General features: G+C 36.3%; 1 non-coding gene across 1 annotated transcript; it reads left to right on the plus strand.

The window, feature by feature from the left end:
* Positions 1–11,122: 11,122 nt before the first annotated feature.
* Positions 11,123–11,229, plus strand: LOC133793108 (small nucleolar RNA R71). The gene has a single exon (XR_009874568.1). It is a non-coding gene; the product is annotated as a small nucleolar RNA R71 (small nucleolar RNA).
* Positions 11,230–12,971: the final 1,742 nt, after the last annotated feature.

Below are 12,971 nucleotides of genomic sequence, written 5' to 3' on the forward strand. Positions count from 1 at the left end.
TAGCTTTTAGGCTTGGGGAGGCACGGGAATTCAAACCTAGGCGCTCAGGACGAATTCTACTACCCGGTTTAGTAGAATTCGAGGTCCCAGAGGCTATTTTTTGTTTCCTAAAAATATTTATTTGGATTAGGAATTGATGGTTACCCATTGACACCGTGACTAGTTTTATCGCTAAGGCTCAGGACCACTCTTTATTCTTCACTCGGGATTCAAGGTAAGAAAACGACATCCTTGTGGTTGTGAACAGGACTGAGGTTCCCAATAATTGAATATGTGTACTGTGTGATTGAACAGTTGTTATGTATATGAGAATGAACGACCTAAGAGTGTCGAGGCTAATGATAAGCGTACTGAACGCATCTCGGCCTAAGCGAGTCGAGGTCAGCTAGATAAACAGAGGGCCCAGCCTAAGTGTGCCAACCCTGAATATTTGTCTAACTGGTTAAGATATGTACTTGAGAATAAATGTTTATTATTGGTAGCTTAATGCTTGCATTCTGTTAAATAATTGAACTGATTGGATTAAAGTTGATTGAATGCTATTGCTGCTATATGTGTTTGTTGTTCATGGTTTTCTTGCTAGGCCTTGGCTCACGGGTGCTACGTGGTGCAGGTAAAGGCAAAGGGAAACTGGACCAACCATGAGTTGGAGAGCTCTGGGGGCGGAGTGTACATAGTCAGCTGCTCGACCACCACGATAGAGAGATAAGTACAGGGACAGAGCTCTAAAATTTGTATTTTTCCATTAGAATGGTTGTTGGTTGTATTAACTTTTGGGGATTGTAAATTACCACATATACCCTTTTTTTGGGATCCCATGTATCAAACATATGTTTAATGAAAATTAACCGTTTATGATCAAAATCTTTTAACCCTAACCTGATGGTTGACCTTAGGATCACATTTTTGTTCAAACAACTTGATTAACAAGTCTTGCACTATTTTAAAATACACAGTGTAACGGTCTTGGTTATCCAGGGCGTTACAATGCCAGTGGGACCTAAGGACTTACCAGGACTGCCACCGCACAGGGAGATCGAGTTCGCCATTGAGTTAGGACCATGTACAAAACTAGTGTCAAGGGCACCATACAGAATGGCTTCGATGGAGCTAAAGGAGTGGAAGGTACATTTATAGCAGTTGTTAGATATGGGATTTATCAGACCTAGCTTCTCACCATGGGGTGCTCTAGTTTTGTTTGTGAAAAAGAAGGATGGGATCTTGAGAATATGTATAGACTACAGGGATTTGAACAAGCTGAACATCAAGAATAAGTACCCACTACCGAGGATAGACGACCTGTTTGAACAGCTGTAGGATAAGACAATGTTCTCAAAGGTTGATCTTCAATCTAGTTATCACCAACTGAGGATCAAGGATGAGGATATTTCAAAGTCCATGCTAGGTTGTGGCACAACCACGCTAGTTTCTCAGAAACCAGGGAATTTTGGTTGGGATTGAGGTACCGAGTCTAGGGGCGCGACCGCGATAGTACCCCAAAAAGCCTAAACTTTCTACAGGCGCGACCGCGCCAGGTGTCCAGAAATATGGTTTAGAGCTTGGGGAGTTCGGGAATCCATTTGGTGGCCCACTTGGGGGCTTGTAGGACATTTCTAACATCCAGGCAACTGGGAATATTAATCTTAAGAGAAGGGTCTGGGGTCAGGCTCGGGATTTAAAGTTAATCCCTAATACAAGTATATTTATGTTGTGACTAGATTATCGCAAGGCTCAGGATCAGGATCGTACTTGAGGCCGTATTGTCTATTGCACGAAACTCGAGGTAAGAAAACTGCACCCTGGTTGTGGTCGGGGCTCGGACCCTTGTAAATTGATATGAATGTGATTATTCGATTAGGCATGCTTGTATATGCTACATTTGATTGTGTACTATATAATCTATATGTTTAATTATATTTAATTGAAAGTCTGGCCTAAGGGAGATGGGATCAACAGTAAGCGTGCGAAACGCAGCCTGGCCTGAGTGAGCCGGGGTTTGCCATAATACCAGAGGACTCGGCCTAAGAGCGTCGGGCCTGAACATCATCTAAATATTCAGGAGTGCCGATTGCACTTGTCTAACTATATTGATTGCTAAAATAGGATTATGTGTTCGTTTGAGAAGGTTATTACTGCTAAGCTCATTGCTTATTGAATTTGTTTATTTAAGTTTTCTTGCTGGGCCTTGGCTCACAGGTGCTATGTAGTGCAGGTAAGGGAAAGGGAAAGCTAGACCAACCATAAGTTGGAGAGCTTTAGGAGCGGAGTGTACATTTGCAGCTGCTCGACCGCCACGACTGATATCGCCCAATAAACTCCTAAGCAGTCGCAGTAGTAATCGGGTTATGACGTATCCACAGAGAGGTAAAATCAAGTAAAAAGAAAGATTAGTAAATTAGAAATAATGTAACTTCGAAAAAGAATATATATATTTTTTAACGCTAAACAAACAAATTTGAGGAATTTAGAATCAGAGAGAAAATATGGAAGGCATAAGTTTCATTCATGCAAACATATATACATTTTAAAATTGATTCATTCTACTCAACTATAATTCTACACCATTAATTGTAGTTGGAAAATATATATAATAAAGCTCACCTTAAAATATGTTCTTAATTAAATTATACTAACTTCTAATTTTAAAAACCTATCATACTATATACCCTAGAGCGACAAAATACCAATGGCAGAATGCAGGAAAAAGCATATAATATAACAAATATCATAAATTAAATCAAGAGCCTAAATTACATAAGAAGAGCATGACTAGGCTTATGTAAAAGACACTAATAAATTAAGAATAAAAATTATAAGAAAATAAATTTAATTGTAACAAAGATATAGAAATGAAGAACAAAACAAAGAATCAATATATTAAAAATATAATGTGAAACATGAACTTCACTCTAGCCTTTCCACAAGAGAATTTAGCCTAAAATAGGCATTGTTTTCACTCAAAAAAAGTGTAAGAAAAATAGGAAAAAGAATGTTTTTCTCTCTAACTACACTTCCACACTTAATTCCACAATCTGATGATTTTTTCCTACATTTGGCTCTCTATTTATAGTGGAAATGTGACAAAAAATGTGTTAAAATCGTGTACAAAGGAGTGGGAAAAATGGCTGTAAAATTGGTGCAAAGTGGGACAAGTGGGAGACAAGTTACAGCAGTAAAGGAGACAAGTTGGCCACGTGTCACGCACCGATTGGCTTAACTGGTGGATTGTTGGGTCGTGGGGGACAAATTCCAAGCAAGTGGGGAGCATCTGGGCGACGTGGTGCGCATTGGTTGGCTCGATAGTGGAGTGCGTCAGGCGCATGGGAGACAGCTGCCAGGCGAGTGGGATAGGTGGCGTCTCCTGGTTGGCTCGACAGACAGCATGGCAGGTGTGGCAGGCGCATGTCAGGAGGCTTCAGGCGGCTCGGGCTCGGCTCGGCTCGGCTCCGTCAGGTGTTGGCAGCTGAAGGCTTTGGGCCTGGGCTCAGCCTGGGCTTGGCCTGGTCTTATTTGGGCCATTTTATCTTCAAAAATGCCATTTTTTCATGATTTCTTCAATTTTAATTTTTTCTTTATTCTTTCTTTTTCTTTGTTTCAAAATACATTTTATTTCCTGAAAATTAAACACAAATTAAATTAAAATTAATATTTTCAAATATAAAATATAAGACAATAAATCCATGAAAATATTAATTAAAAGTTAATTAATTTTAAACTTTAAGACTAATAAAATGATACTTTTGAACACTAATCACAACCCCCAACCAGTTTACTGCTGGTTTCTAGCAATTCAAGCAAAATAATAAATGTCAACATGATATATTTCAGGTCAAAAATTATAAAAGAACTTAAGTATTAACACAAAATGTTAGTAACAAGTCAACAAAAGTTATCAAAATTACTTTGAATAAATCTTGAGTTGTGAGTGTGTGCACCAAACTTGAACCTTCTTACCGCAAACCATAGCACATAAAGCCTTCGAAATTATGCAAAGTAAAAGTCTCAACTCCATTAACCTCTCATGTAATTGAAAATATTTAAAGTTAAGGGTTTCTCTCATGGAGTTGGAAATAAAGAAGTAAGCACTCATCAAATTGATATATATTTAGGACAAACTTTTAAATAATCATTGAAACGAAGATAGAAAATAAACTATTTGGACAATCAACATAAAGAGTACCACAAAACCAGTTTTTCAGGAATTCTAAGTTAAATAGATAATCTTTACATTTATTCTAAGAGTCATAAAATAAAACATGAAATTAATAAGCACACATTTTTTTTAACACAAGAGACAGCATAATTGAAAATGATAAAACTATTGCTCTTGTGTTTTTATTTTATTTTTCTTTTTTTCATCTCTTTTTTTATGAAGAACATAATAAAAGGCTCTCTAAGAAGATTTTTCTATAGAAAATATTATCCCTAAAACATCATCTATTCATACCACAATACATTGTCCAAATAATTATAACCATTAAGAATCAATAAAAAAATTTAAGTTGTTTTCTCAATCTCACCTCTCACAGAAAAGAATGAATTCTTAAACATGGAAAATTTCTAAGCAAATATGTGCTAACAACCATCTTATCACAATATTTAGTATGTGCATTAGATAACTCTAGAGAAACTCTTAGTAATACATACAATAATTGACTCAACAGTAACATTTTGCAAGAATAAATAAGTAATTTTAAAAAAAAAAATGACCGTGAAAATATTAATATGACAAAAATAAACATGAACGTGAATGAATATGCTCACCACCCCCAACCAAAATCTAATAGTGTCCTCAATGTCTCAATATATAATAAATGTAAAAGAATAGGGAAAGAGAACACCTGGATAGCGAGCGTCGAATGATAGAGCGAATATTGATTCTCTAAAACATAAAAAACTGAAAACACAAAATGATAACAAATAAAATAAAATGACAAAAGGGAAATAAACAGAAAACAAACATATGTACAAAAAATTTGGAACACTACTTAGACTTGCTAAACCGGTTCCACGAGAGTGACTTCTTCAGGCTGGGTCACCCTCTCTATGTAGTGTTTCAGTCGTTGGCCAATTACTTTGAATTCTCTCCCATCAGTTGGGTCTGTGACCTCAACAACATCGTTGGGAAAGACGATTTTCACAACATATGGGCCAGTCCACCTTGATCTCAGCTTACCATAGTGGAGATGCAAACGAGAGTCATAAAGATGCACTCGTTGGTTTGGCTTAAATTCTTTTCTTAGGATATGTCCGTCATGGGCTGCTTTCATTTTAGCATTGTAGATCCTAGAGTTGTCATAAGCATCGTTCCTTAACTCCTCAATTTTTGACAACTGAAGCTTACGATTGAGTCATGCTGCCTTGAGATCAAAATTCATGCTTTTAACTGCTCAATAAGTGATAACTCTTGAAGAAAGAGTTATTTCATGTGCTTTTGAGCTTATAATTGTGGAAAAATCGTGGGTGATGTTAGTGTATTTTTATGATCTTAGTTAAGTTTAGTTATTTTTGTAGTTTTGAATAGCTAATGGCTTGAAGATAATAGTTTCATGAATAAATATTGACCAAAGAATGAACTAACATGTGAAACTATCTAAATGGAATTTTTGATGGCTAATTATCAGGTTTTGCTGAAGCATTTTGATCAGGCAATTTTTGGGCACCTAGAACACGTGGCAAGTCAATGGGTGAACTGGAATATTGGGTGAGGTGGCAAGTACAGAAAGCATCAGTAAAAAATTGGGAGAAAATGACAAAAGAAAAGAGGAGACTCACGTTTTTTACAAGTAGGGCAATATTGTACTTTTGAGGCAAAAAGGAGGAAAACCTAGATGATACTTAGAGAAGCATCAGCCAAAACAAAAAGGAGGCAGCCATTTTTGGAAAGAAAAACCAGCAAGAAGAAGAAAAGAAACCCAGAAATCAGCAAAGAAGAAGGAGGACGAAAAAGAGAGCTCAAGCATCATTTTGGATTTGTTCTTTCTTCTATTTCTAAACTCCATTTTTATATTTTCTAAGTGATTTCTGAATATGAATATTATGGGTTGTTTTGATTGTGGATTAATTTTTATTAACTCAGCCATGAACTAATTTTTAGGTGGCTTGAATTGTTGATGAACCCTATGTTATAGTCTAGTAATTTCTTGCACTTTATTTTAGTAAAATCTCTCTTGTTCATTCAAGTGTGATTATATTAATTTCTTGTTGTTGTTTGGCCAACAATGGCAAGATATTTAGTTATGTTTAATGCTAGAAAGATTAAATGTAATGGGAAGAAATTGGATGACACAAGTCATAATCTAGGTTAGATTATGTTAGTATGTAACAAAGGGATGTGTTATTTTCCTTGTGTAACTTTTGAGAATTAAACTTTGAATTTGCATTCTTAAATCTGGTTTTGCATATGAATATGTTTAATTAGGTAAAAGAATTAATCTCATAAAATTTGGGAAAGTTTTATGAGTGTTTAATGAATTCTTGTTAACCTGAGAGTTTTGCTAGAATATTGCTGCCGCAATTTGTTCGCAATTTGTTCAGGATGATTAATACAGGGGAAATCAATAATTCAAGTCCATTTTGCAATCCATATATCTCTTTCAATTTTCTTGTTCAGTTCAATTTTAATTTCATTATTTCCATCTTTTTAATATTTTTCTCAACCTATAAACAACTCATTTGATTTTTAGTACTTTTAAGTTGGGTAGTAATTGTTTTGCTTATTTTTCTATTTTACAATCCCTGTGGAGACGATTTACTTATCATTGTATTACTTGTGTGACTACGTGCACTTGCATATTTAAAATCAAATATTAATTTATCACAACAATAAGCTTTGTGTTCTAGCTCAATGGAAAGGTGGCAGGCTTTACCATAGACTAGCCTATAAGGAGACATGCAAAGCTGAGTTTTGTAAGCAGTGCGGTATGCCCAGAGAGCATCGAGAAGTCATGAGGACCAATATTTGCGGTCAGGATTAACCGTCTTTTCTAAGATTTCCTTAATTTCTCAGTTGGCTAACTCAGCTTGGCCATTTGTTTGTGGGTGATAAGGCAATGCAACCTTATGAATTACACCATATTATTGCATTAAGGTCTCAAAATAATAGTTTCAAAAATGGGTGCCTTGATCACTTATGATAGCTCGTGGTGTGCCAAACCTAGATAACACATTTTCCTATAAGAATTTCACAACAGTTTTATTTCAACAAGGCACAGCTTCCACCCATCTTGAGACATAGTCTATGGCAAGGAGAATGTAAAGGTAGCTAGAAGAAGGTGGAAATGGTCCCATAAAGTCTATCCCCCAACAATCAAATATTTCTATTACAAGAATTGGGTTTAATGACATCATATGTCGCTGGGACAAAAATTGTTAGTGTCTTTGAAGAAAGTGGGCCAATAAAGACCTCATTGTAAGATTTTTGCAGCAGTCTTTTTCATAGAAAAATGACCACCACAAGCTTCATTATGACAAAAGTTCAGGACACTAAAAATTTCATCATCTGGAATGCAACGTCTCATAATTTTGTCGGGGCAATACTTGAAAAGATATGGATCATCCCAATAGAAGTTACAAACCTTAACCAAAAATTTACATTTATCTTGTGCACTCCATGCAGTTGGAAGTTCGCCAATCACTAAGTAATTAACAATATGAGCGTACAATGGCAACTTAGTGACTGCGAAGAGATGTTCATCAGGGAAGTCATCTTGAATGGCTGGGCCATCAGCGGAATCAGAAAATTCAAGATGAGATAAGTGGTCTGCTACCACGTTTTCAACTCCTTTCTTGTCCTTTATGGTCAGGTCAAATTCCTGTAACAGAAGGATCCACCTAAGTAAATCCGCCTTAGCATCTTTTTGGAAATGAGGTATTTTAAGGCGGAATGGTCCGTAAGACTGTGATAGGTGAACCAATCAGGTAGGAACGAAACTTGTCAAGTGCGAATACTACAACAAGTAACTCTTTTTCAGTAGTAGAATAGTTCATCTGAGCACTGTTAAGAGTTCTACTTGCGTAATAGACAACAAAGGGTTTCCCTTCTCTTCTTTGACCTAAGACGACCCCTATAGCATAATTGCTAGCATCACACATGACTTCGAACGGTAAGTTCCAATCTGGTAGCTCAATGAAAGGGGCGGAGGTGAGTTTTGCAACAAGCATTCGGAAAGATTCCTCACACTCAGGTGTCCAACTAAACACAACATCTTTTGCTAGGAGGTTTGACAAAGGGCAAGCAATTGTCGAGAAATTTTATATGAACCTCCTATAGAATCCTGTATGCCCAAGAAAAGATCGAATGTCGTTAATAGTCTTGGGAGTGGGCAACTTTGATATGAGTTCAATCTTTGATTGATCAACCTCAATTCCTCGTTCCAACATGACATGCCCCAAGACTATGCCTGATGGCACCATGAAATGACATTTTTCCCAGTTGAGTACCAAGCCTTTCTCTTTGCAACGTTTAAGCACAGATTCTAAATTGAGAAGGCTTGATTCAAAAGAATCTCCAAAGACTGTTAAATCATCCATGAATACTTCCATACATTTCTCGATCATATCACTAAATATGCTCATCATGCATTGCTGGAAAGTGGCTGGATCATTGCACAGGCCAAATGGCATAGGCCGGAAGGAGAAAGTACCAAAAGGACAAGTGAATGTGGTCTTATCCTGATCTTCTAAGGAAATCTTGATTTGGTAATACCCTGAATAACCATCGAGAAAACTATAGAAAGGATGACCCGCCACACGTTCCAATATTTGATCGATGATGGAAGTGGAAAATGGTCTTTGCGGGTGGCTGCATTTAATTTTCTATAATCAATGCACACGCGCCACCCAGTTGTGACCTTGGTAGGCACAAGTTTCCCTTTTTCATTTTGTACCACTGTTACCCCTGATTTCTTGGGAACAACCTAAGTTGGGCTAGCCCATTTACTGTCAGCAACAGAATAGATTATGCCAGAATCAAGAAGTTTCAAGACTTCAGTCTTAACTACTTCCTTCATCATTGGGTTCAATCTTCTTTGAGGGTCACGACGTGGTATAGCCCCTTCTTCCAATTGAACGTGATGGGAGCAAATTAAAGGACTAGTACCTTTGATGTCAACTATCGTCCATCTTAATGCATCTCTTTATTCTTGCAACACATTGATGAGCTGGCGCTCTTGTGTTGCATTGATCTTGGAGGATATTATGACAGGAAAAGTGTTGTCATCTCCTAGGAAAACATGCTTAAGACCCTCGGGAAGTTGGGCCAACTTTGGTTGAGGAGCTTTTTCAATGGAGGGTTTTGGTGCTTCTAGATCTTGATGGAGTTTCTCAAAGATATTCCAAAACATGGTTCTTCTAGCCTATGAGTGTTTGAAGATTTCAGGGTTCATTTTAGACTCATTGGGCTCAGAACTTTCTGAAATTTGGACCAGGTGATTAAAATGATTAGATGTGTATTTCGCTTCGACCTCTTCTGAAATAAGTGTATCGATCAGATATGATTGGAAACATTCATCATTATTAGGTGGTTGTTTGCCGATGTGGAAAACATTCACTTCTAGAGTCATGTTCTCGAAATAGATTTTCATGAGACCATTCCTACAGTTAATGAGTGCATTTTCTGTTGTGAGGAAAGGTCTACCAAGAATGATGAGAATTTTGGACTCTATACTCACTTCAGATTGAATGTCTAAGATGAGAAAATAAACAGGGTAATAGAATTTTTCAATTTGAATCAAAACATCTTTTACTATTCCCCGAGGTTTCTTAACTGATCGATCGGCCAGTTGTAGCACCACAGATGTGGGCTTGAGTTCTCCTAGACCTAATTGCAAGTATATCGAATATGGCATGAGATTTACACTTGCTCCTAAGTCTAGAAGGGCTTGACCAAATTCATGTTCCCTAATTTGGCATGAGATGGTGGGACAACCAAGATCTTTGTACTTAGGCGGTGTCTTGCAGTCAATTACCGCGCTAGCTTGTTCTACCAAGAATGCAGTTTTCTTGACATGGTGCTTTCTTTTAATGGTGCACAAATCCTTGATAACCTTGGCATAAGCTGGCACTTGTTTGATCACATGCAACAATGGAAAATTGATCTTCACTTGTGTTAAAAGGTCTAGGATTTCACCATGATTTTCCAGTACCTTTCCAGTGGATTTCAAAGCTAGAGGAAAGGGTGTCTTTACTAGAATGCTTATTGGCATATCATCATCTAGAGCAGGCATTGACATACTCGTTGTCTTAGTTAACGGTGAAACCGTACTTTGACCACTTCGAGTAGAGATGGCATTAACCTCTTTGAAATTTGTATCTGGAGAGGAGGAGGTTTGTGCCATGTGTTGCCCTTTTTGATGGACTAGAGGTTGAGCAGGAAGTCTACCATGCTCTTGAATTGGATTAGAGGTTTAGCTTTGTCATTTGGATTTTTATGTCTTTCATTTCCTCTATAATTTGTGTGAAACAAGATTTGAGCTCTTGAGTTGAGGTTATTTGTGTTTGTGCAAGCATTTGCAATGCATTATCAAGAGAATTACTTGACTACATGTTATTTTGAGGAGCAATGTATGTTTTTGGCAATTGTTGCTGCTCAGGCCTCCATTGGCTCCCAGATGCTTGGTTTGAATCCTTCCAGCTGAAATTTGGATGGTTGCGCCAACCAAGATTGTAAGTGTTTGAGAAAGGGTTATAAGGCTTCTTGTAATCCCCTAAAGCATTACATTGTTCCTCATTTCCTCCTCTTAACTCACCAAGAGTTGGGCACTCTTGCAGTTGATGTTCCGCTCCTCCACAAATGAAGCATGGATCTTGTGTCTCTACCATCGCAGTCATGTGGATTCCTCTACCTTATTGAGATTTGAAAGCCTTGAATTGTTGTCTCAATGATTCAATTTGGCTTTTGACTTTGTCATCTTCACTTAATTGGTAGATTCCAGTTGATCCTGGATTATCCATATGACTCGATCCATTCCATGTGTAGGACTTTTCAGCGAGATCGTCGAGGTACTCGAAAGCTTCATCAGGATCTTTTTGAAGGAATTCGCCATTGCACATCATTTGTACGAATTGTCTTTGTCCGGTTGTGAGACCGTCATAGAAATAGCTGATCAGATGCCAACTTTCGTATCCATGATGTAGGCATTGATTTATCAAATCTCTAAACCTCTCCCAGACCTGATGGAAAGTTTCATGGTCTTTCTAGTTGAAGGTAGAGATTTGCCTCTTAAGGCTGCTAGTCTTATGGGGCGGAAATAATATTTGGCAAAGAATGATTTTGTCATTTCATCCCATGTCCCGATAGATCTAGGCCTTAAGGAATACAACCAGCCTTTTGCTTTGTCTTTGAGAGAGAAAGGAAAAAATTTCAATCTCACAATGTTGGTGACATCAGCTTGGTTGTTGAATGTAGCCACCACCTATTTGAATTCCCATATATGCACGTGCAGACTCTCATTTTCTAACCCATGGAAGGTTGGTAAGAGGTTAATCATGCCGGGTTTGAAATCAAAATTTGGCATATTGTTGGGATACATTATGCATGAAGGTGTGGCTGTACGCATAGAATGTAAATAATCCTGTAGCGTTCTTGGATGGACTTCATCTTGATGAGCCATCGTGGATGGTTCAGGAAGTCTCGGTGAATCAGGAGAATTTGAATGAATGGAAGAAAACGATGAACTAGGGGAGTTTTCTAAAGCTTCTACTTGTTGTCTCACGAATCTCCCTACTGCGTCTCTATTTCGTGGCATAAATTTTTGTTATTATTATTTATTTATTTATTTTGTAAGTATTATAAGCGCAAGAGTGTAATAGTGTAATAAGTATACACCAAAAATGTTCCCAGGCCAATTGGGAAGGCTGCTAAGGTACCACTTTAGGCCCAAGAGCTTTTCTAGAACTCCCTGAGGTTCTTAGAAAAGGTTGGAGGGTAACGCTAACACAGACCTTATTTAAGAACCAATTTTTCTAAGACAGAACAAGTTTGGTTTTTACTGATTTCCAAAATTACACAAATGTTCTCAATACTTTTTTTTATGCTTTTTTTCTCAGAAAAAAAAACCTAAATCTTGAAAATAAAATTCTAAACCTAAAAGTAAAATAAATAAATTAAATGAATAAATAAATAAAACTAAAAATAAAAATTACTAAGGAAAAAAAATAAAAGAGAAATTAAAAAAATAATTATACTACTTTTTTTAAATAAAAAAAATTAATTTACTATGCAAACCTTTAATTGTAGAATTACGTCCCCGACAACGGCGCCAAAAATTGATATCGCCCAATAAACTCCTAAGCAGTCGCAGTAATAATCAGGCTATGTCATATCCACAGAGAGGTAAAATACAAGTAAAAAGAAAAATTAGTAAATTAGAAATAATAAACTTTGAAATAATGTAACTTCGAAAAAGAATATATATATATATTTTTAACATTAAATAAATAAAATTGAGAAATTTAGAATCAGAGAGAAAATATGGAAGGCATAAATTTCATTCATGCAAACATATATACATTTTAAAATTGATTCATTCTACTCAACTATAATTCTACACCATTAATTATAGTTGAAAATATATATAAGAAAGCTCACCTTAAAGTATGTTCTTAATTAAATTATAATAACTTCTAATTTTAAAAACCTATCATATTATATACCTTAGAGTGACAAAATACCAATGGCAGAATGCAGTAAAAAGCATATAATATAACAAATATCCTAAATTAAATCAAGAGCCTACATTACATAAGAGGAGCATGACTAGACTTATGTAAAAGACACTAAGAAATTTATAATAAAAATTAGAAGAAAATAAATTTAATTGTAACAAAGATATAGAAATGAAGAACAAAACAAAGAATCAATATATTAAAAATATAATGTGAAACATGTACTTCACTCTAGAATTTTCACAAGAGAATTTAGCCTAAAATAGGCATTGTTTTCACTCAAAAAAAGTGTAAAAGAAATGAAA

This window comes from Humulus lupulus, chromosome 7 (assembly GCF_963169125.1).
Source record: "Humulus lupulus chromosome 7, drHumLupu1.1, whole genome shotgun sequence".
NCBI lineage: Eukaryota > Viridiplantae > Streptophyta > Magnoliopsida > Rosales > Cannabaceae > Humulus > Humulus lupulus.